The 21,182-nt window shown below is 46.0% G+C and overlaps 1 protein-coding gene across 4 annotated transcripts in view; it reads left to right on the top strand.

Moving 5' to 3' along the window:
• GRIN2A (glutamate ionotropic receptor NMDA type subunit 2A) overlaps positions 1–21,182 on the top strand; it is a 549,066-nt gene that overhangs the window by 242,100 nt on the left and 285,784 nt on the right. The window lies entirely within an intron of this gene.

Genomic DNA, 21,182 nt, shown 5'->3' with positions numbered 1-21,182 from the left:
GCAAAGTTACTGTTTTCCTCTTTGCAATTAATAAGAGATTTGCAGGGAGAGGAGGTGACAATATACACCTGTTTCCCATCTTCTTTTTTTTTTTTGCTCACTAGTTTTAGCATCCATTGCTGTGCTATGAGTACATCATTCCTTCTCTTTGTTGGTTTTCCGCAAAAAGGAAGAGTTTCTTCATTTATTTTTATCAGTATGGACTTGGGATTCTTAATTTTTTCAATGGGCTATAGTCTGCTACTATAATTTATTTTTATGCTTAAATTTTCCCAGGTTTGGCCAATCAGCCTCTCTTCAGCCCGGCTCTTGTGTTCTTTTGACATGTTACTGTCTTAGCAAGGGCTGCTATAACAAAATACCTTAGACTGGATGGTTTAAACCACAGAAATTTATCTGTTATAGTTCTAGAGGCTGGGGGTCCAAGATCAGGGTTCCGAGATGGTTGGAGTTTGGCTTGCTGTGTGTTCACATGGCCTTTCCTTGGTGCATGAACTTGTGCATGGACAGGGTGAAGGGATGGCTGGAGAGAGAGAGAAAGAGAGAAAGATATCTTCCTATCCTTATCTGGCTGCCAGCCCTGTCTGATTAGGACCTGCCCTTATGATATCATTTAACCTCAATTTTACCTCCTAAAAGCCCTATCTCTAAACACAGTCACAATAAATAAATAAATAAATAAATAAATAAATAAATAAATAAATAAAAGGTAAGTCACATTGGTGGTGAGGGCATCAACAGAGGGGTTTGGGGGGCACAGTTCATTTCATAGCATGCCCCTTGGTTTTTTGCATACTTACCTTCTGGAACAACAGGATGTTTCAGGCTCATCTTGTACTTTCCTTGCATTAACCCAGGAGTCAGCCATCAGTTATTTCTCTAGGCATCTGGGTTCTTTTTTAAAAATATGCTCCCCAGGTAAGAATACAATGCTGCCAGATTCGAGAACTATAGTTCTTGAGCAACCCCCTCCTGCACGTCCACACTGTGTCGATGAGGAAGCCGGGACAGAGACGGGGAGGGATTTGTTCGAAGTCACATAGCAGACGCGTGGCAGACCTGAGCCGACAACCCTTTCTTACCTCCTGATTGCCAGGGCTGCGCTTGTCAAAAACCAAACCCTGCTGCCCCCTAACTGTTTGGTGTGTATATGTCTCACTGTCTCAGGGGTGTGACTCATTTGCTCCATCACAGGTTAATATGCCAAGTGCTATGGAGGAGGTACTAATAAAGAACATGACTGGGTCTCTGATTATAATGTGTTTCCCTCATAACACTTGTCACAGCACAGAGCAGACGGTAACTTCTTGTTACAAGCTGATGTGTCCCTCCCCCTCGCTCTACCCAAACTTGTATGTTGAAATCCTAATCCTTAGTATCCCACAATGTGACTGTATTTGGAGACTGGGTCTTTAAAGAGGTAATTCAGTTAAAAAAGAAGCCAAGAGGGTGGACCCCAGTCAACCATGCCTGGTGTCCTTTTAAGAAGCAGAGATTAGGACACAGATGTGTACAGAGGGAAGACCAAGTGAGGACAGGACAAGGCACGTCAAGACTTCAGGAGAAACCAACCTTGTTGGCACCTTGCTGATCTCACATTTCTAGCCTCCAGGACCATGAGAAAATAAATTCCTGTTGTTGAGGACCTCTCACCTGTGATACTTTGTTATGGCAGCCCTAGCAAACAAATATGCTGCTGAGTAAAATCTTGGGGTTTCAGATGATTTGACTGACATCTGGGATGTCGGATGGTGGTAAGCTAGATTAGGAAGACAGATGATGGATGTGGGTTTACAATGTAGATCACTGGGTGACACATCAGTTCCCCTCTTTGGGCCACATGTTTCCTTTATAAAAGGAAAGAGACCAAACCGTGTGAGCCCTATGCCGATGTCTTGGTCAGTGGTCCCTAGGACCATCCCCATCCTGGACCCCCCTCAGCAAGAGCCACATTGTAACAAAGTACACTGGTTAACTATTGCTGCGTAACAAACTACCCTGAAAACAATAATGACCTATTATCACTTGGGTACCTGTGGGTTGGCAGGAATTTACTGATTTTGGCCTGGCTTAGCTGCACTGTGAGCACTGGGCTCAGGGCTGCTCTGGGGTGTGTGTTTGTTCTGTGGCTTAGATGAGAAGGCAGCTGCTCTCTGGGGAAGTTCCCCTTGATGATTAATTTGGGACTTAAGAGAACAAAGCAGAAACATGCAAGGTCTCATAAGGCCTAGGCTTGGAACCAGCACTTGGTCACTCTTGTCTCATGCTATTGGCCAAACCAGGTCACATGCTGAACCCCAAAGTAAAGTGATAGGAAATACAGCCCCTGCTCGCCCCTTTCTTGGAAAGGACCACAGAATCCCATAACAAGGGATACGTACACAGTAAGGAGCGAAGAATTGAGCTGAGAATATAATCTTCCACAAAAGGTTCCTCTCTTTGCTTTTCTGGTTGCCAGGGTGTCCCCTAAAGTAACCAGAGACTGTAGGTCTTAAATATAAAGCTGGTTGATGCCACCTGACTGTAATACAGTACTGGAGTTAAGGTGCCAGCACTGTGTGGCAAATAGGGGAGTAACACCGAATGTTAGCTGTGTATTTTTAGAACCTATGGATGCCTGGCCCCTCCTGCAAGTCAGGTCTGAAGTTAGTGGTCCAGTATCTGGGAAGACCCGGCGAGAAAGAGGACACTACCCTGGAGGATGTGCCTCGGATAGGTGGGTTCTGACCAGGCAAGAGGAAGGGATACGGCTTCTTCTGGGACCTGCAGGCTGCTGGAACCACTTATCGTACCCTGGTCTGCTATTATGACATACATATCCTGCCTACAAGGCAGGGGAACTGTAACTCTTACTTCCACTTACTTATTATTTTTTTTCTTTCTAGGTCTCAGAGGGATAGGAAATAGCATTAAAAATACTTGTATTTTGGGGACGCCTGGGTGGCTCAGTGGTTGAACGTCTGCCTTCGGCTCAGAGTATGATCCCAGAGTCTCTGGATCGAGTCCCGCATTGGGCTTCCTGCAAGGAGCCTGCCTTTCCTTCTGCCTCTCTTTAGTAAATAAATACAATATATTTTTTAAATTACTTATATTTTTCTTACACTTTGAGATTTACTGCCTCTGAGTACAAGAGGTGGAGGGCTTAAGAAAAGGGACTCTAGAGTTAGTTATCTTCCTGGTACAAATACTAGTTCCTTTATACCACCCTGCTGTGTGATCTTAGGCAAGTTACTTAAGCTCTTTGTGCTCTAATTTCCTCGTTTATAAAAGGGGAATAACATAGAACTGGCCTCATAGGGTTGTTATGAGTGTTAAATTAGTTAATACATATAAAGTGCGTGGAGGGCGCCTGGATGGCTCAGTCGGCTGGGCATCTGTATCTTGATTTGGGCTCAGATCATGTTCTCAGGGTCGTGAGTTGGAGTCCTCTGTTGGACTCCGCTGAGTGTAAAACCTGCTTGGGATCCTCTCCTCCTCTCCCTCTGCCACCCTTCGCCCTCCAGCTCCTGCATGCGTGCACATTCTCTCTCTCAAAAGTAAAAATAAATAAATAAATAAATAAATAAATAAATAAATAAATAAATAATAAAGTGCTTAGAGCAATAACTGACACAAAGTAAGCATTGATTAAGAGTTAGTTATCATTAAAGGCCAAATCATTGAGAGAGAGAAAAAAAATCTCTAGTTCTTCTTTTGGAACTGAGAAGTTATTTTATCAGATAAAAGAGGTTCCCTTCCACTCTGATATTTCAGAGAGAATGCACTTGTCAAGAATTTACCAAGCTCACGCTGCCCATCCACTGGCTCCTCATCCCCCTGGAGGCGCTGCTGTTCCCTGCGGTCTGACTAAATGCTGGCGCCGGAAGATCTCACACAACATTGCCTTTTTGCTGAAATGCTGATTTATTATTCAGCATAAAGACTGAGTTTTGCTGGACTGTAATAAGACTCCCTTTCTAGAGCTGAAGAGATTAAAATTATATGTAACTCTGCTGCTGACACCATGTGCTGTTTGTGTCAGTTTTTAAAAAGTCTTCCTAAATATTGTTTGGGGAAGATTATTTAAAGAGAAAGAGGTTAAGAACCTCTCCAACTTCAAAGACCCCATCCTCTGACTAGACTCTCCTACCCCTTGTTGAAAGGAAAGGTTGGTGGTTACAGCAAGCCACACAGAGGAGTAGACTATTTGGGTGGGCTTGTGGGTGGGAGTGGGGGGAGCTTAATTATTTTCTCTGTTTTCACACATTTAATGCTGTGCAGTTTACAAGTCATAAAATTCGCTTACTGTAAATTCAGTGATTTTTATTTTTTAGTAAATTTACAGAATTTTGCCACCATGACCCTAGGAAGCTTTAGAACATTTTTATCGGCTCTACAAAATTCCCCCGAGCCTGTACATAGTCAGTTATTGCTTCCGACCCACTGATGACCCCTGGTCTGCTTTCTCTGTATATGGAATTGCCTTTCCTGGACGTTTCACATAAATGTAGTCATATAACATGTAGTCTCTCGAGTCTGGCTTCTTTCACTTAGGATCATGTTTCTGAGGTTAATCCATGTCATAGTATGTATCTATGTATCAGTGTTTCATACATTTCTGTTGCCAAATATTATCCTGTTGTGTGCACATATAATATTTTGTGTATCCATCCACTAGGCGATGGGCATTTGGGTTGCTTTCTACCTTTTGTATGTTATAAATAATCCTCCTACAAACATTCATGCATGACTATTTGTGTGGACATGTTTTAATTTCTCTTGGGTAGACACCTAGGAGTAGAAAGTGTCACACTGTTTTCTATAGTGGCTGTACCATTTCACATTCCGATCAGCAATGAGTGAGAATTTCAGTTCCTTGCCAGTTTTTTATTATTTGGCATTCTATTGAATGTGTAATTGGTACCTCAAGGTGGTTTTGAGTTTCCTTTCCCTAATGACTGATAGTGAGAGCACCTTTTCATAGGCTTATTAGCCACCTGTAGGTCGTCTTTGGTGAAATACCTGTTAAGTCTTTTTAACCATTTTTCAATTGAGTTGTTTGTCTGTCTTATTATTGAGCTGTAAGAGTTCTTTATATATTCTTGATACAAGCCCTTTATCGTATACATGATTTGAAAATATTTTCTCCAGTCTGTAGTGTGTCTTCATTTTCTTAATGATGTCTTTTGGAGAGCAAAGGTTTTTTTAAGCTTAATGAAGTCTTGATTTATCCATGTTTTTTCTCATAAAAAATATTGGCTCATAAAAAATGGTGCTATGTCTAAGAACTCATTGCTTAACCCAGAGTTACAAAGACTTTCTCCAGTTTTTTTTCCCCTAAAAGCTCTGTAGTTATAGCTTCTACTTTTATGTTTATGATCCATTTTGAGTTAATATATGTGTGTGGCTTAAGATAAGACTTCAGTTCACTGTTTTACATATGAAAACTAAGTTTTCCCTGTGTTATTTGCTGAAAAGACTATTCTTTCCCTATTGAGTCATCTTTGTCAAAAATGAGTTGACATAAATATAAGGGTTTATTTCTGAACTTTTAGTTATATTCCACTGATCTACATGTCTAGTCTTACTTTAATACTACACTTGATTGACTACCATAGCTTTATATTAAGTCTGAAATTGGGTAGTGTAATTCCTCCAACGTTGTTATTCTATTCAAAAGTATTTTGGCTATCCCATATCTTTTACATTTACATATAAATTTTAGAATCTGCTTGTCAATTTTTACAAAAATGTCTGCTGCTGGAATGTGGATGGGGATTGTATTGGATCTAATAGTCTTCCAATTCATGACCATGGGATGTCATTCTTTTTATTTAGATATTCTCTAATCCTCTCAGAGAATATTGTGCAACCATCAGGGTACAAATCTTGTGCTTCTTTTGTTAAATTCTTTCCCAAATACTTTATTCTTTTTTGATGCTATTATGAATGGACTTGTTTTCTAAATTTTGTTCCTAGTATTAGTTCATTAGTGCAACTTGTTTTTTCTGGATTCTTTGCGATTTTCATTGGTATTATGTCATCTGTGAATAAAGACAATTCTGCTTCCTTTCTTATCTGGATGGCCTTAGTTAATTAGCTAATTAAATATTGTTTATTTATCAAATTGCATGGGTCATAATCTCTAGGACAATACTGAATAGAAATGGAAAAAGTCTTGCCTTGCTCCTGATCTTTGGAGGGAAAACATTCAGTTTTTTACGATTGAGTGTAGTGTTAGCTGTGGATTTTTTATAGAGGCCCTTTATCAGTTTTAGAATGCAACCTTCTCTTCTCTTTTGGAGGGTTTTTACCATAAATGGTTTGGATTTTGTTAAATTCTTTTTCTGAGTCTATGAAGATGATGAGGAAGCTTTTTTAAAAATTCTATTAATATGGTATATTACATTAATTGAACTTGAGATATTTAACAAACCTTGCATTCTTGGGAAAAATCCAACTTGGTCATGGTATATAATCCTTTTTAACATATTGCTGAATTCAGTTTGCTAATATCTTGTTAAGGATTTTTACATCTATATTCATAAGAGATACTGGACTGTGGTTTTCTTTTATTGTCCACATTTTGTTTCAGTATTAGGGTAACACAGGCCTCATAGAATAAGTTGGGGAGTGTGCCCTCCCCTGTTTGTGAAGGGTTGGTACTATGTATTTTTAAAATAATTGATAGAATTTAGCAGTGAAGCCATCTAGGCTTAGACTTTTCCAGTAAAATTCTTAGTTACTAATACAATTTCCTTACTTGCTATAGGGCTATTAAAATTTTCTATTTCTTCTTGAGTCAGTTTTCATAATTTGTATCTTTCTAGGAATGTGTCCATTTCATTTAAGTTGTTAAATTTGTTGCTATAGTGTTGTTCATGATATTCCCTTTTAATCCATTTGATTTCTGTATGGCTGATAGGGATATCTTCTTACACTCCTGATTTTAGTAATTTGAAATCTTTTCCTATTTTATTGGTCAGTCTAGTTAAGGATATTTTAAAATAAATAAGTTTTATGAAAATGAGTGAAGAAAGACTGTGTGAATTATGGGGTATCACCAAGTGAATGAACATTTGCCTCATGGGAGTCCCAGAAGAAGAGATAGAGAAAGAGGCAGAAATTTTATTGAAAGAAATAATAGCTGAAAACTCCCAAATCTTAGGAGAGATATGGATATCCAGGTACATGAAGCTCAAAAGACTCTAAGCAAGATTAACTCAAAGATTATTACACCAAGACACATTATAATCAAATTGTGAAAATGTCCCTACTACCCAAAGTGATTATTTGAAATACCTATTAAAATTTCAATGGCATTTTCCACAGAAATAGAGGGGAAAAATCCTAAATTTCATATGGAATTTTATTATTTAACTTCAGCTCCATCTTTCTGCTATAGAGAAAAGGTGACTTGCTGGTGCTATAGGCCTCCTCCATCTCATTGGGGGACAGCGGTCTCTGCCTCTTGCCCTCACTTCTTCTAACTACCATCATTTTTATTTGAAGGCTGCCTCAGCTGTTTATTTTAGTCTATTTTGCGGCAGCTCTTGGAGACTCCTCCCGCAGTGTCTGTTAGGGGTTGGGATGGGTAAGATAAAATGGAGGACAGGAGATAGAGACCCTGGCCGCACATGTCTTGCTGTCCACTACATCTTTAGTATCTCATGTGTTACCTGCTAGAACCTAAATACTCTAAAATATCTGTTAAGGAAATGGATAAATATATCCTAAGATAGTTTTTGATCACATAGCACCCTCTGTACCTTGCGAGCAGGGAAAGATTCTGGACCAAATCAGAGAGTGTGAAATTCACAAATTCACAAAGGTTTTTAAATCCTCTAATGTGATAATACTTGAGTGTCCTTTTCAATTTCATTTCCCACCTGTCACCGCTCCTGGAGGAGGATGGAATTGATCCTAGAGGATTTGGGAAATTCTTGAAGTGGTGTTGATTATAAATTTTTGAGAGAGGGAAGAACTTTATCAAGATAACTTGTTGGTGCTATCGTATAGTTACCACTTAGGCTATAGGTCAGAAGGTTTTATATGTCTAAAATGTGGGATATGGAAAGACACCTTTGTTCATGCTGCTCCTTCTGCCTGGAACAGCATGCCCACCCCCATGTAGAATCACCCCCACCCTCAAATCCTCATGTACATAATTTGTAAGCATCCTTCAGACCTCAGTTCCATCATCACTTCATTAGAGAAGAATCTCCTAGATCATTGTCATATCATATACCCTCATAGAACCATGTACTTCTTGGTAACACTTGCTGATAGTTACATTTTAAAATATTAATTAGTATGATTATTTGATTAATATATATCTCTCCCAGGGAATCTTCAGCTTCATAGGGGCAGGATTTGTATTTGTTTTCACTCATCATTTTGATCCCTAGGGCTTAGCACAGTGCCTTGCAAAATATCAAACAAGTCTTGTATGTATATTAATATATTTAATCACTATTGTGCCTTGCTGGCTTAATATCATCTCATTTTGTAGATGAGAAACTGAAGCATGGAGAAAAAGAGATTATGTAGTACACTCAAAGTCACGCAGGCAATATGCCATGGCATATAGAAGCTTTTCAATAAGTATTTAGTTTTAAAAAATAGGTGAATAAATAAACAGAATGAATGAAGTGATCCTTTTGTTTCTGGTTGGAAACAGGGCCTCTGCACTGTATTGAATTGCATTTTTGGTGGGAGGAGGGGATTATAAGGTTATGGAGAGGTCTGGGGAACGTTTGGATTTCCATGCTGTGGCCTCAAAGTGGGGTAAAAGGGAAGGTTAGGATGGAGTGAGTGGAAATGCTGGCTTCCCACAACAAAGCTGAGTAGGTGGGAGCCAAAGATAGCATATCCCTTGAGTAGAATCTCCTCCAGGGAAGAACAGTTCCTTTGAAATCGGACACAGAAATTAGCTAGTGGTACCTAAACACCAGAGAGCTACATGTTCTCCATTGAGTCCTGGGCACCAGAATCGGAGCCAGGAGCTGTGTTGCAGGAACAGAGCAAGAATTGCGACAGGTCTCAGGGAGATCCGGAATCTTCCCTGTGCCATCGTCACTGACAACCTGAGTGTAGCAGTGGAGACCTAGCCATGGCCAGTTCCCTTCCATATCTACTGATCTGTGTCCTCTGTGTGTCTGGGCCTGTTGATCTAGGATAGAAAGCGGCTCTGTGGCATTTTTCCCCATCTGTACCGGTAATGGTTGATATGCTATGATGGCAATTTCCATGCTGGAGCTTGGGGAATCTGTTTCAAGATTGCACCATGAGTTTCTCAGCCTGGATGTCTCTACCAGGGGCTCCCAGCCTGGGACACATGAGCCACCTGTAGCAGCGTGCGTACTTGGTCTGAAAATGCATTTTTTAAGGGAGAGGATCCAGAGCTTTCACTCATTTCCCAATGAGGCATGTGACATCTCCAAAAGGGTAAGAACAAGTGATGACACTATGGATAATAGTCATGATAAATAGGCTTTATTAAGTGCTTAGAAAATGCCAGATATGTAGCATTATATACATTATCTCTTTTAATCCTTATATCAGTCAATTTAAGCATATTTATGCTGCAGTAACAAACAATTTCGAAATGTCAATGGCTTACAAAACAAGTTTATTTCTTGCCCACAGGTTATGTTAAGTTAGTTGTGGCTCTGCTTCATATCTTAGAGGCAGGACTTGGGCTGCACAAGTAGCTCCTATGTGGGTCATCGCAAGTCTCGTGGTACAGGGAAAAGAGAAAAGTATAGACCATCAAATGGATCTTAAGGGTTCTTCTTGTGTGTACCTGGGTCGCTCAGTCAGTTAAGCATCCAACTCTCGATCTCAGCTCAAGTTGTGAGTTCAAGCCCCGTCTTGGCCTCTACAGTTTGGAGCTACTTAAAAAAAAAAAAAAAAAAAAAAAAAAAAAAGGTTCTTCTTGGAAGTGGCACACATCACTTCCAGTGGCTCTGAATCTGACATCAGGGGGTACTCTGGCTGCCCAGTACAGAGGGATCCTGCAGACCTGCAGAAAGGGGCAGTGAATATTTGAACAACAATGCAATCTATTGAACTCATAGAAGTCAATGAGCGTGGGCGCCTGGGTGGCTCAGTCGGTTGAGTGTCTGACTCTGGATTTCAGCTCAGGACATGATCTCAGGGTCATGGGATCGAGCCCTGCCTTGGGCTCTGTGCTCAGCATGGAGCCTGCTTGGAATTCTCTCTCTCCTCTCTGCTCTGCCCCTGCTCACACTCACACTCACACTCTCAAGTAAATAAATAATCTTAAAAAAAAATCAATGAGGTAGTTAATGTTATTATTATCTTTCCCTTTTTATGGATGAGGAAACAGAGGCTCAGAGGGAGTGAATTTTTCTCTAGTGTTGTGTGATTATTAAGTGCTGGATCCCCAGTATAAATGGACTCAATGTGACTCCAGAGCCTGTGGCTTTAACCTGTGGCAGCAGGCTTCTCTCTCCCCCTCTCCTCCTCCCTCCCTCCAGCTCAGCGCAATCCAAACACACCAGTCTCTTAAAGCTTCACCAATCCCTGACAGTGCTCAAGAGAAAACCACTTCCCTAGCTGCTTTCCACGTTTTCAGAGTGCCCAGCCCGGAGACTCATTCTGGAGTGTCCAGCTAGCCATTTGTTTGGCAGGATTCCTGTCCACCGAGAGAGCTAACTGTTTGTGCCATGGTGGGAATGTGCTGGGTATTTTTAGAGCTCAGCAGCCTTGCAGTGCTGCTTGCTCTTCCTCGCGGTCCGTGGATTAACCCAGGAGTGGCATATGTCCGCGCTTTGCCTGCCTGGTCCTGGTACACAGTCCTCTGTGCTGTTGGGAAAACAGATTGTCCCAGGTAGATATGTAGCCAGATTTTTTTTTTTTCTCTGCTTCCCTTCTCCGCTGACTGCTCCTCCCCTTTGTATGGTGTAGCTTCTCCTGGGGACCCACCATGATGTTGCAGCTGCTTCTGAGCCAGTGAAGATGGTGGGATTTGCTCACTTGCAGTTGAGTCTGGCCAGGAACCTGCTGGTTCTTGCCACAGACGTCTGATGTGTTTGCAGCTTCGCCTCCCCTCCTGGGCAGGCGGAATGCACATTCCCTCCTCAGGGAGAATGAGAAGATTCCGAAGGCTCAGGAAGTGGTGATTGCCATTGGCATCATTGCTCTTCCAAACTCATCTGCAAGTATCAAACACTCTTATGGTCCAAAAGTTGGTGGCAGTGTCACCGTGAGGCACTGTGGCTTTGGTTTGCTTGTTGTCCAAAGCTCTGGATAAGGACCAGCAGCCCTGCATCTGGTTGCCTAGGTGTTGTGAATCTCCATGGGAAAGAAAGCTGGGGATTTGCAGGGAGAGGTGTTTAGCATAACTGGAAGTACTGACTCAGGTGGGATCCAGCTGAGGAAACACTTCCGGAGTACCTACTCTGTGCAAGGCATGGGATTTTGCTTCGTGTAGAGGTTATGATGTTCCAGAAGACCCCTGGGGAGCAGAGAAGCACATCCTCCAATAACCCCAGGCATCACATGTGCAGATGTGATAGACATTAACTTTTTATTTATTTATTTTTGTTTTGTTTAAATTCAATTTGCCAACATATAACACCCAGTGCTCATCTCATCGTGTGCCCTTAGTGCCTGTCACCCCATTGATAATATCTTTTTAAACCAGCCAACTACCTTCCTTCCTTCCTCCCTTTTCCTTCCTTCCTCCCTCCCTCCCTTCCTTCCTTCCTTCCTTCCTTCCTTCCTTCCTTCCTTCCTTCCTTCCTCCCTTCCTTCCTTCCTTCTTTCCTTCTTTTTTTTTTTTTAAGATTTTTATTTATTTATTCATGAGAGACAGAGAGAGGCAGAGACACAGGCAGAGGGAGAAGCAGGCTCCATGCAGGGAGCCGATGCAGGACTCGATCCCGGGACTCCAGATCACGCCCTGGGCTGAAGGCAGGAGCTAAACCGCTGAGCCCCCCAGGAATCCCCCCTTCCGTCCTTCTTTTCCTTCTTTCTTTCCACTGTTGTGATTAAGAGCATACATTTTAGAGCCACACTGCCCGAGTTTGCATCCTCACTCTAACACACTGGCTGTCTGACAGGACAAGTGGCTGAAATGCCCTGTGGCTCAGCTAATAACAGTGCCTCGCTCACAGAGTTGTTGCATGGATTAAATGAGCTAATATCACCATATTACAAAATCTACGGAAGACCCTCAGAGCAGTTCCTGGTACAGAGGCAGCACTATCAAAGTGTTGGTTCCTCTCCTATAATCCACTCAACAGATATTTACTGAGCATCTACTGAAGTCCAAGTTCTGACCTGGGTCCTCATCACAGGACAATGAGCCACATCCAAACCCTTGCCCCTGGGGAGCTTACAGTTCAGAGGACGGAGGGACAGAAAACAGACAAATAAATATATAATGCAGCAGCCGGTGGTTAGGGCTTGGAAGAAATGTACACAAGAGGTTCCAGTCAGACTCTAGAAAAGTCAGAGGAGGGAGAGATGAATTCCTAATGAGCAGAGGTTATGAAAGCCTCTCCAGAAGGGATGCCAGCAGCCGAGGTGACGATACAGCCATAGGAGGCTGGTACCCAACATCCAGTCCCCAAATGAGATCTTGCTGAAACGTTGCAGTATTGTCGTCGTCGTCCTTCTCCGCTCCTATAAACAGGGATTCCAAATGAGATCAGGACCCCGGGCTTAGTTCTGGACTTAACAGCATTGGCATTAGTGTCATGGGTTCTGGGAAGGCCTTTGTCCCAGCTTCAGATCCCTGGCAAGGACATGAGGAGGGCTTGCTCTGTGCAGGGGCCTGTGCTGGGCCCACACACCTGGTGCTGGGAGAAAGGGCAGGGCCAGCGCCTGCTTTTGCACTTCAGCGGCCTGCATAACATTTATACTTAGTAGGTGCTCAGCGAATAATAGAAATATTCACCGAGGGCTCGTTAAGCGCTGAAGATGTGTCGCCAGGTCGTAAGCACTTGATATAGATGAACTTATTTAATTTTTACAGCTGAAGCGCTGTTTGTCATGGTTGGACCGATAAGGAAACTGGGCACAGGCCATCCTGGGATATCTAGGTACCGTAGAAAGTCCGAGAAGGCTTCCTGGAGGTGGTGACTGAGGCACGTCTCGAGGGAGGAGTAGTATCTGTCCAGGTGGGGAGAGGTTGGAGCTGGGAAGCACATGGTAAGTGGAAGCTGCTTCCACGAGAGAGCTTGGTGAGCCTGCAGGACAGAACGGACACAGACACGAGCAGTGAGGATGGTGGGGCGGGGAGGTGGGCGCGGTGGGGAGCACACCAGGGGCTCTAGAGGCCTCGCTCCATCGCTTGGACTCTCATCCCAACGGCATTGGGTAACCACACAAGTAATTGCCGACACGGAAGCGTCCCATGATCAAACTGGCTTCGCACAAAGGTCACCGCTGAAACCCAGTGACCAGCAGTTTAGCACTTCATTAAATACTGTCTCACGCGTTTCATCCCACCTCCCAGCAGCCAGGCCTGTCTGCTCACGTGTCCAGGCACCTGCTAGGGGCCTGGGATGAGAGGACCCGATGTAGGGAGTGCTGTGTCTTGCACACCTGTCAGATTTGCACACGCAGAGCTGGTTCCCTTTTGCATCATCGCCTCTAGCTCCTGCAAATGCCAAATGGTGGGAGTTTCTTCTTGGCTCAAATTGTTGTTTTTTTAGGTTTGAGACTCAAATGTTTCCTTTTGAAAACATGTTTTTTTTCTCTCTCTCTCTCTCTTTCTCTCTCTCTCTCTCTCTCAAAGAGCAACTTGTTCCTCCTATGCTAACAAAGTCCTTTGAACTCTTAGGAGAAGCTTCTCTATTCCTGCTGTGATCAAGTCCGCCCGGGGTGCCTGTGTTAGCCTTTAATTTTCAAAAAGAGAACCACTGGTAAAGGAAATGGGCCAGTTAGGTTTTGAAGTCTTTTCTGCTTTATTATAATTGGAGGAGGTCCACACCGGGCATGTCTAGTGCTAGCTAGTTCCTCATCTTGGTACTGCTGACGTCATCCCCACCTTGGCCTCCTTAGGGATCGTTGGTCGTCGGCTGGTGCAATGCTGTGTAACGAATTACCCCAGACGTAGTGGTTGACATCTACTCATTATTTCACAGACTTTGTTGGGAGGTTGGAGGTGGCTTAGTGGGGTTTTCTGTTCAGGGCTGCAATCCAGGTGTCCGTGGGGTCTCACTGGGGCCCAGGTCTTTTTCCAAGCTCACAAGATGGTTGGCAGGTGGCAAGAATCATTTCCCTGTGGGTGCGGAGCTCCTAGAGGCGTCCTTGTTCAAAACTAGCCTTGTGTGTGTGTGTGTGGGGGGGTAGGGGGAGTAGGGAGGGAGGGGTAGAGGGAAGAGAAGGGAAAGTCTAGCCCCTCTTTTTTTTTTTTTTAAAGATGTATGCATTTATTTTTAGAGAGAAAGGGAGTGTGGGAGGGAAGGGGCATAAGGGGAGGGAGAGAGAATCTTCAAGCAGACCCCACGCTGAGCCAAGGGTCCAATGCGGGGATCCATTCCATGACCCTGAGATCACACCCTGAGCTGAAACCAAGCATCAGACTTCCAACCAACTGCACCACCCAGGCACCCCTCGTACCCCTCTTTTAAAGCACTCACCTGAGGAGGTCAGGCCCACCTAGGTTATTCTCCCTTTGGATTTACTCAAAGCTAAGCGATTAGGGCCCTGCGTGACATCTGTGAATCTTTTTGCCTTTATCATAGGATGTGGTATAGTCACAGGAGTGGTTCCCCATCATATTCAGGAGCCAGCCATGAGCATGTGAGGGTGGGGGCCAGCTTGGACTCTGCCCGCCAGAGCTGGTAACCTAAGCCGGAGGGAGAGACTATCCTCTTCTTGCTGATCTTTGGCTTGGAGAACAGCTATATCGTGAACCCCTCTCCTGATGCCATTGTAAGAGGAGGTGGCATATGGCATGCAAGTATTTTGGGGTTTTCAGATATGGGTAAAGTGGAAGCAGAAGAAGCACCCCTTGTTTTTGGAGCCAAGTAAAAGCCACCTGTTTCTAGGTGGGTTTTGTTAGAACTGGTCACTCTCCTGGAGAAATAGGGCAGTGGCTTTGTAACCCTGTGGGAGAAACAAGGGCTCTGGAGGCTGACCAGTTCTGGAGGGGAAGCTAACTTCGGGCCTCCCGACTGCAGGTCTGTGTCCGTCTGTGCCTTGTGTGCCTAGGTCTCAGCTTCCCACTCCGAGAGATGAGGGAGTAGGGTCACAGGGGGCATGGAGTCCCTCCTCGTCGTAATGTCAGCTCCACGGTGTCACCTGGATCCAGCAAACATCACCTTTGGAGCATGTGCCATTTAAGAAGCAGGCAGGTGTGGGGAGAGATACCAGTGGGCACAGGCCGGTATGTTGCCCTTCATCGAGTTGCAGCTCGATGCTTTGTCTGCATGAAGGTAGAGAAACCCTCTAGGCAGAGAAAAGTTGTATTTGTATCTGCAGCCGTCCCCAGTTGTGTTTGGAGCCGGCCAGGTGTCGGGCTCATGACCCCCGCGGGTTCACAGGCTTTCTTTCTTAATGCCTCCATCGGACTTTTAATCAGAACAAATCTTGAGCATTAATCTTTAGTGCTTGTTCCTGCCATTTCCAGCCACTCGACACTTTTTCATAAACAACGTGACAGTTTGATTGAATGTGGTTTTTAATTAAGCCGCTTTCACTTGGAGCAACTTTCTGGGAGCAAATGTGAGGAGCAGGACTTCAGAAGTGCCATTGGAGGCTGACATCCGAGACGCATCGCCAGGCAGTTTGGAAAGCACAGAGGAAACCAGGCAGGTGGGATTAACCAGGTGCCCAAATCGGGTGCATGGGCCCACTGTCCATCCCAGGCCCAGCCCGCTGTCCCCTGAGACAAGTGTGCAAAGCCCGAGTGGTGGGTGTGGCTGCTTCATGCTGAACTTGGGGCAACGCAACTGGATCTTAAGAAACCGATCCCACCCCCCCCCCAATGACTATTTATATCATTGGCTTTCATGCTGTTTATGGCATGTCACTCTCTTCTACAGTTGGGACTGGGCAAAAAATAAACGAAGTAAGACCACTGTGATTTCTGCCTTCTGGCGCAACGTGGAGTTTTATGAGCAATGGTGAACTCTGCATACAAGACCTTCGAAGATCTTAGAGCCCTACAGGAAGGCGAGGGCCCTCAGGGGGAAAGAGCCCACAAGATAGGAATTGACGAATGGCGTGAAGGGGGGAGCCGTGTCCAGGCACTGCTTTTCCGGCTCTACGAAGGGCTGCGCGTATGTGGCCGGGGGCAGTATGTCAAAGGACCACATTTGGCCTCCTTGAGGTGGGCATGTGCATGGTGAGAGGGTCCCTGGTGTTACCTGGTAACAGTGCAAGGATGCAGGTGAGGGTGGTATGCTTTAGCAGCATCAGGCCAGAACCCAGCCCTCCCCTTGCGTCCCGTCCCGGGGCTCTGGGGCACACAGATCAGCCCGATAAATAGCTGCGCTTGCGGAGAAATCCATCAAGCCTTTACCCTGTGCATGAGTCATCTCCCTGTGGCAGGCACGGTGCTCAGCTTCCAAGAATAGCCTAGCCCGAGGGATCCAAGCTCGGAATCCCTTCCAACTTTCAGGGCTCTGAAGTTCGGCGCCCACAGAGGTCTGTACTTAGGTAATGGGGTGCAGATGGCCTGGTGTTTGCAGAGACAGTGGCTAATAACCATCTCCCTTCCACCCTCTCTTCCTGCAAATTCCAGGAACACAACACTCCAGGCCAGATCACAGAGCTTACAAAGGAAATCTTAATCATAAGGAGACCTGACGGTGCATTTCAGTGGCTCAGAGATAAGGTAATCAGGAAGCCCACTCATTCATTTATTTGCTCATTCAACAAATATTTGCCGACTGCCTTGTAAGCGACAACCACAACAAGGAACTCAGTGGGGGCATCTTGCAGAGGTGAATCGGAGCTAAACACTAAGCCCTGAACATGCTCTTTGGTATCGAATCCCAGCAACCAGGCAGGGGAGTGATAGAAATAATAGCTGACGTTTATTGAGCACTTACTACATGCTGTGTTTTAAGCACTTCCCTCGAATTAACTAGATCAGTCTTCACAACAGTTGGAGGACTTGGGTGCCTCATTTGCTAGTTGAGAGCAGTAGGACACGCAGGGTAACTTGCTCAAGCTCTGAGGTGGGGCTTTCTCGTCCTCCAGGGCTCAGCTTGAGGGCCAGCTCTTCCGCAGGCCTTCTTGGAGTATCCGCTAAGCTCTTCCCTCTTGTTCTGTGGCTCAACACTTTATTTCCTTCACAGTCCTTGTTGCATTGTGGCGTTCCCAGGTTTGTTCGCTTCAATCCAGTTGTCCCTCCCCGCCAATCCCCACTGCATGTAAGCTCCTGGAGGTGTGGAGCTTGTGCATCTCAATGACCTTCATATCTGTAGCCCTAAGGTGGAGCCTGGCGCGTGGTGGGTCCTTGGTAAATATTCGTGCATGGTCAGGGGAGGGACACAGGCACAGGACAAATCTCAGGCATCGTGGATGCCTTGTTGTCAGGATGGATGAAGCCGTGAGTGGGAGGCTGTGTGGCCTTTGTTAGTACCTTCATTACTGTGGCTGGTGAAGAGGTGAGACATCGGACACTGTGAAGGCACAACAGAACATTTGGGATTGCAGTGCAGAACCAGGATCAAGAGAGCCCATCAGCGTGCGCCTCTCCTCCAGGGTGACAGGAGGGGGGGGCCTGTCTGCCAACTGTGGGGTGGCTTGGTAGGTTTCTGCTTCTGCAATGACTCTGTGGGTGACAGAGACATCAGCTCCCTGACAGCTGCCCCCCGCCCTGCCCCACCCTTCTCTCAGAGAAGGGGGCAGTGCCCTGAATCCCACGCAGCTGCTGCAGGCAGAGAAAAAGAGGGAATCTCAGTCTGTGCTGGTGCCTCTGCAGGGCAGCAGTGACCCAGCACAGAGCTGAGGGTGCAGGCTGCTTTCTCCCTAAGGACCGAACTTCAGGAGCTGGGGACCTGTCCGGTGCTCGGAGAATCCTTGGTGCCATTGGCTGCCGCCCTCACAGCACCTTATTTTGCAGCCTCTTGATTTGCTTCCTTCTCTTACGCCTTATATCATCTGTCACGAGTACCTGCCAGAAACAGGACTTTGTTCTAGAACATTCGACCCATGTGGCCTCTGAGTCACACTCTGTTCCCCTGTGAGATGGGGATTATGGTGACCAATGGTGCTGTCGTGAGGACTGGATGGGGCTGACATTTCCCCGGCACTGTCTGGGACACTTGGCTGATAAAATCCTGTGGAGCCTGTCCCATCCCACTAATGACAACAAATCAGCACCTCATATTTTTTTTTTAAAGATTTATTTATTTGGAGAGAGAGAGAGACAGAGAGAGAACACAAGCAGGAGGAGGGGCAGAGGGAGAGGGAGAAGCAGGCTCCCCACTGAGCAGGGAGTCCTGATGCGGGTCTCGATCCCAGAACCCAGAAATCATGACCTGAGCCCAAGGCAGTCACTCAACCGACTGAGCCACCCAGGCACCCCTAGCATCTCACATTTAATGAAAATGTTTCAGGTATTGGAATAACTACATTATCGGTATTATTAAAAGTGTGATTTTAACAGCTTTGTTGAGGCACAGTTGACCTGCAAAAAACTGTACGACTTTGCAAGTGTTGACACACACGCACACGGATGAAACCATTACTGTGACGTTGTGCAAGCCTTCTTGCGTGCCTCTGTTACCGATGAGGAAAACAGAGACTGAGAGGCGTAAGTGGTTTCTCCTGGGTTGCCTGGTGGCCAGAGGCCGAACTGCCTGACCTGGGCCCGAGCTCCCCACCACCGCCTCCCTGGGTAGTGGACATTTCCCTGCTGCTGCGGTCGGAGGAGGCACGATTGCTCACACCCGCTTGGCGGTTTGCAGCGCTGAAGAGCAAAGCCACCTGAGCTGTGTTGGCGTCAGTTGGTCTCCTGGCCCATACCGCTACCGCCTGCAAGCTGGACACCATGTCAGTGAGCTCACTTTACAACAACGAGACGGGCAGCTCTGCGAGGGCAGAGTGGTGGTCTAGATCGACAGCTTTCCGGCTTTTCAGGGAGGTAATCGCCTACTGGTTGTGTCCCAAACCCATAGGCTGATTCCAGGCTCCTCAGCTCAGTGGCACCTGGGGATGTTGGGGAAAACCCGATGGGTGTTATTAGATGTGGCATCCCAGTTCCCCAGAGCTGGACTCCGGAGGTCCTGGAAACTGCAGGACCTGGTGCCTGTGCAGATCCTGTGCACGGTCCTCCCCCAAATCCTGTGCATGTTTCTCTGCTCACACTCTGGATGCTTTTGGGGTGCTTTTCTTAGACTCCATGCATTTGTTTAGACTGCTCTTCCTTGCTCCTCCCCGACCCAGAGTATCTTTTCTCCATCTCCTTGAACTGCTAGTCCATGGAGTCACGCTGCCTGTTTTTTTTTTTTTTTTTTAAGATTTTATTTATTTATGAGAGAGAGAGAGAGAGAGAGGTGGAGGGAGAAGCAGGCTCCATGCACCGGGAGCCCGATGTGGGACTTGATCCCGGGTCTCCAGGATCAGGCCCTGGGCCGAAGGCGGCACTAAACTGCTGCGCCACCAGGGCTGCCCCACGCTGCCTGGTTTAATGCCCACCTCTGCGGCTTGCCAGCTTCGTGACCTCGGACAAGTCTCTTAATCTCTGGGCTCTCGGTTTCATCACTGAGGATAGTAGTAGCACTGACCCGTGTGTGTGTTCTGTGCACTGACTCAGCAACACCCGATGAATGCTTAGTATGGCGTCCAGACCGGAGCCAAGGCCCCAGGATATGCTGTGCCGTTACCGCTGCTGGTGGTGGTGGTTTTGGTTACTAACCACACGTTTGCCCACCTGGTCCCTACTCTCGAACTAACTTGTCCTCTTGCGGCCACCTCCTCTGCTCTCTCCCTCCCCCTCTTCCATGTGACTATTTCACTCCTTGCTCTCAGGCCATTCCCTTCTCCAAAAGCCTTCTGTGACATGACCCACCCTTTGGGTTGAGAACCCCTCTCCTGAGGCCCATTCCTCTCTTTCTTCAGCAAATATTTACTGAGCAGCTACTATGTGCTGGGGAAATGAACCAGGTGGGCAAAAATCCCTGCCCCTATGATGTCTCTCTTCTTGAGTAGGAGGAAGGGGAAGATGGAGAAGATAAATGAGATCGATGAGTAAATCTGTAGTTACAACATTGTAAAGCTGCTATGGAGAAACATGAATCAGGGAGGGAGTTTCCAGGTTCTGTCCAAGTTTGGATCTGTTTTTGCAGGGTGATCGTTGATAGTCTCAGAAACATCTCAGCTTGGACAAGTGTATGTTCACGTTAGAGACGCCCTAAGACATTCATCTTAGAGGTGAAGGGTGTTGGAGATGAGGCTGTAGTTTTAAATAGGATGTCAAGGAGGAGGAGATCTGAATAAAGACCCCACAGAGGTGAGGGAGTAGACCATTCCGAAGAGCATTCTAAGAAGCAGAACAGCATGTGCAAAGGCCCTGAGGTGGAGGCACTTGAGGACCATTAAAGAGGCCAGGATGGCTTGGGAAACTGATGATAGCAGAAGGGTAGGACTGTAGCTGGACTGCAGAGGGCCTTATAGGATGGAGTGAGGTCTTCCCTGGGCATCCATTGCAGGCTGAAATCAAGGTATCAGCAGGGCTGGGTGCCTTCTGGACATCCTAGGGGAGAATCTGCCTTTTCCAGCTTCTAGAGGCTGCCTGCCTCCCTTGGCCCATGGCTCCCCCCTCCATCTCTAGAGCCAGCACATCGCATCCCTGTGCCTTTCTCCGATAGCCACATCTGCCACCAACCAAACCTGGGAGCGGCCCTCTGCTTCTAAGAACCCTTGTGGTTACAGCTGACCCTTGAACAACATGGGTTTGAACTACTTGGGTCCACTTAGACATGGATTTTCTTTTTTCCTAGTAAATACAGTACCGTAGATGTACTTTCTCTTCCTTATGACTTTCTTCATAACGTTTTCTTTCTTTCTGAATCACAGCTGCAGATCTCCCTCTGCCCCCATAAGGTAACGAACACACAGGTTCCAGGGATTAGTACATGGACTCATTTGGGGTCATTGCCCTGCCAGCCAGCACATGTGTCCAGGTGGAGATGTCGGGAGACAGCTGGATGTGTGAGTCTGGATTTCGGTGGGGGGAGGCATAGCTGAAGCTGCAGCTTGGGGGGTGG

Source organism: Canis aureus, chromosome 8 (assembly GCF_053574225.1).
Source record: "Canis aureus isolate CA01 chromosome 8, VMU_Caureus_v.1.0, whole genome shotgun sequence".
NCBI classification, from domain to species: Eukaryota; Metazoa; Chordata; class Mammalia; order Carnivora; family Canidae; genus Canis; species Canis aureus.
This window is presented reverse-complemented; position numbering and strand designations above follow the sequence as displayed.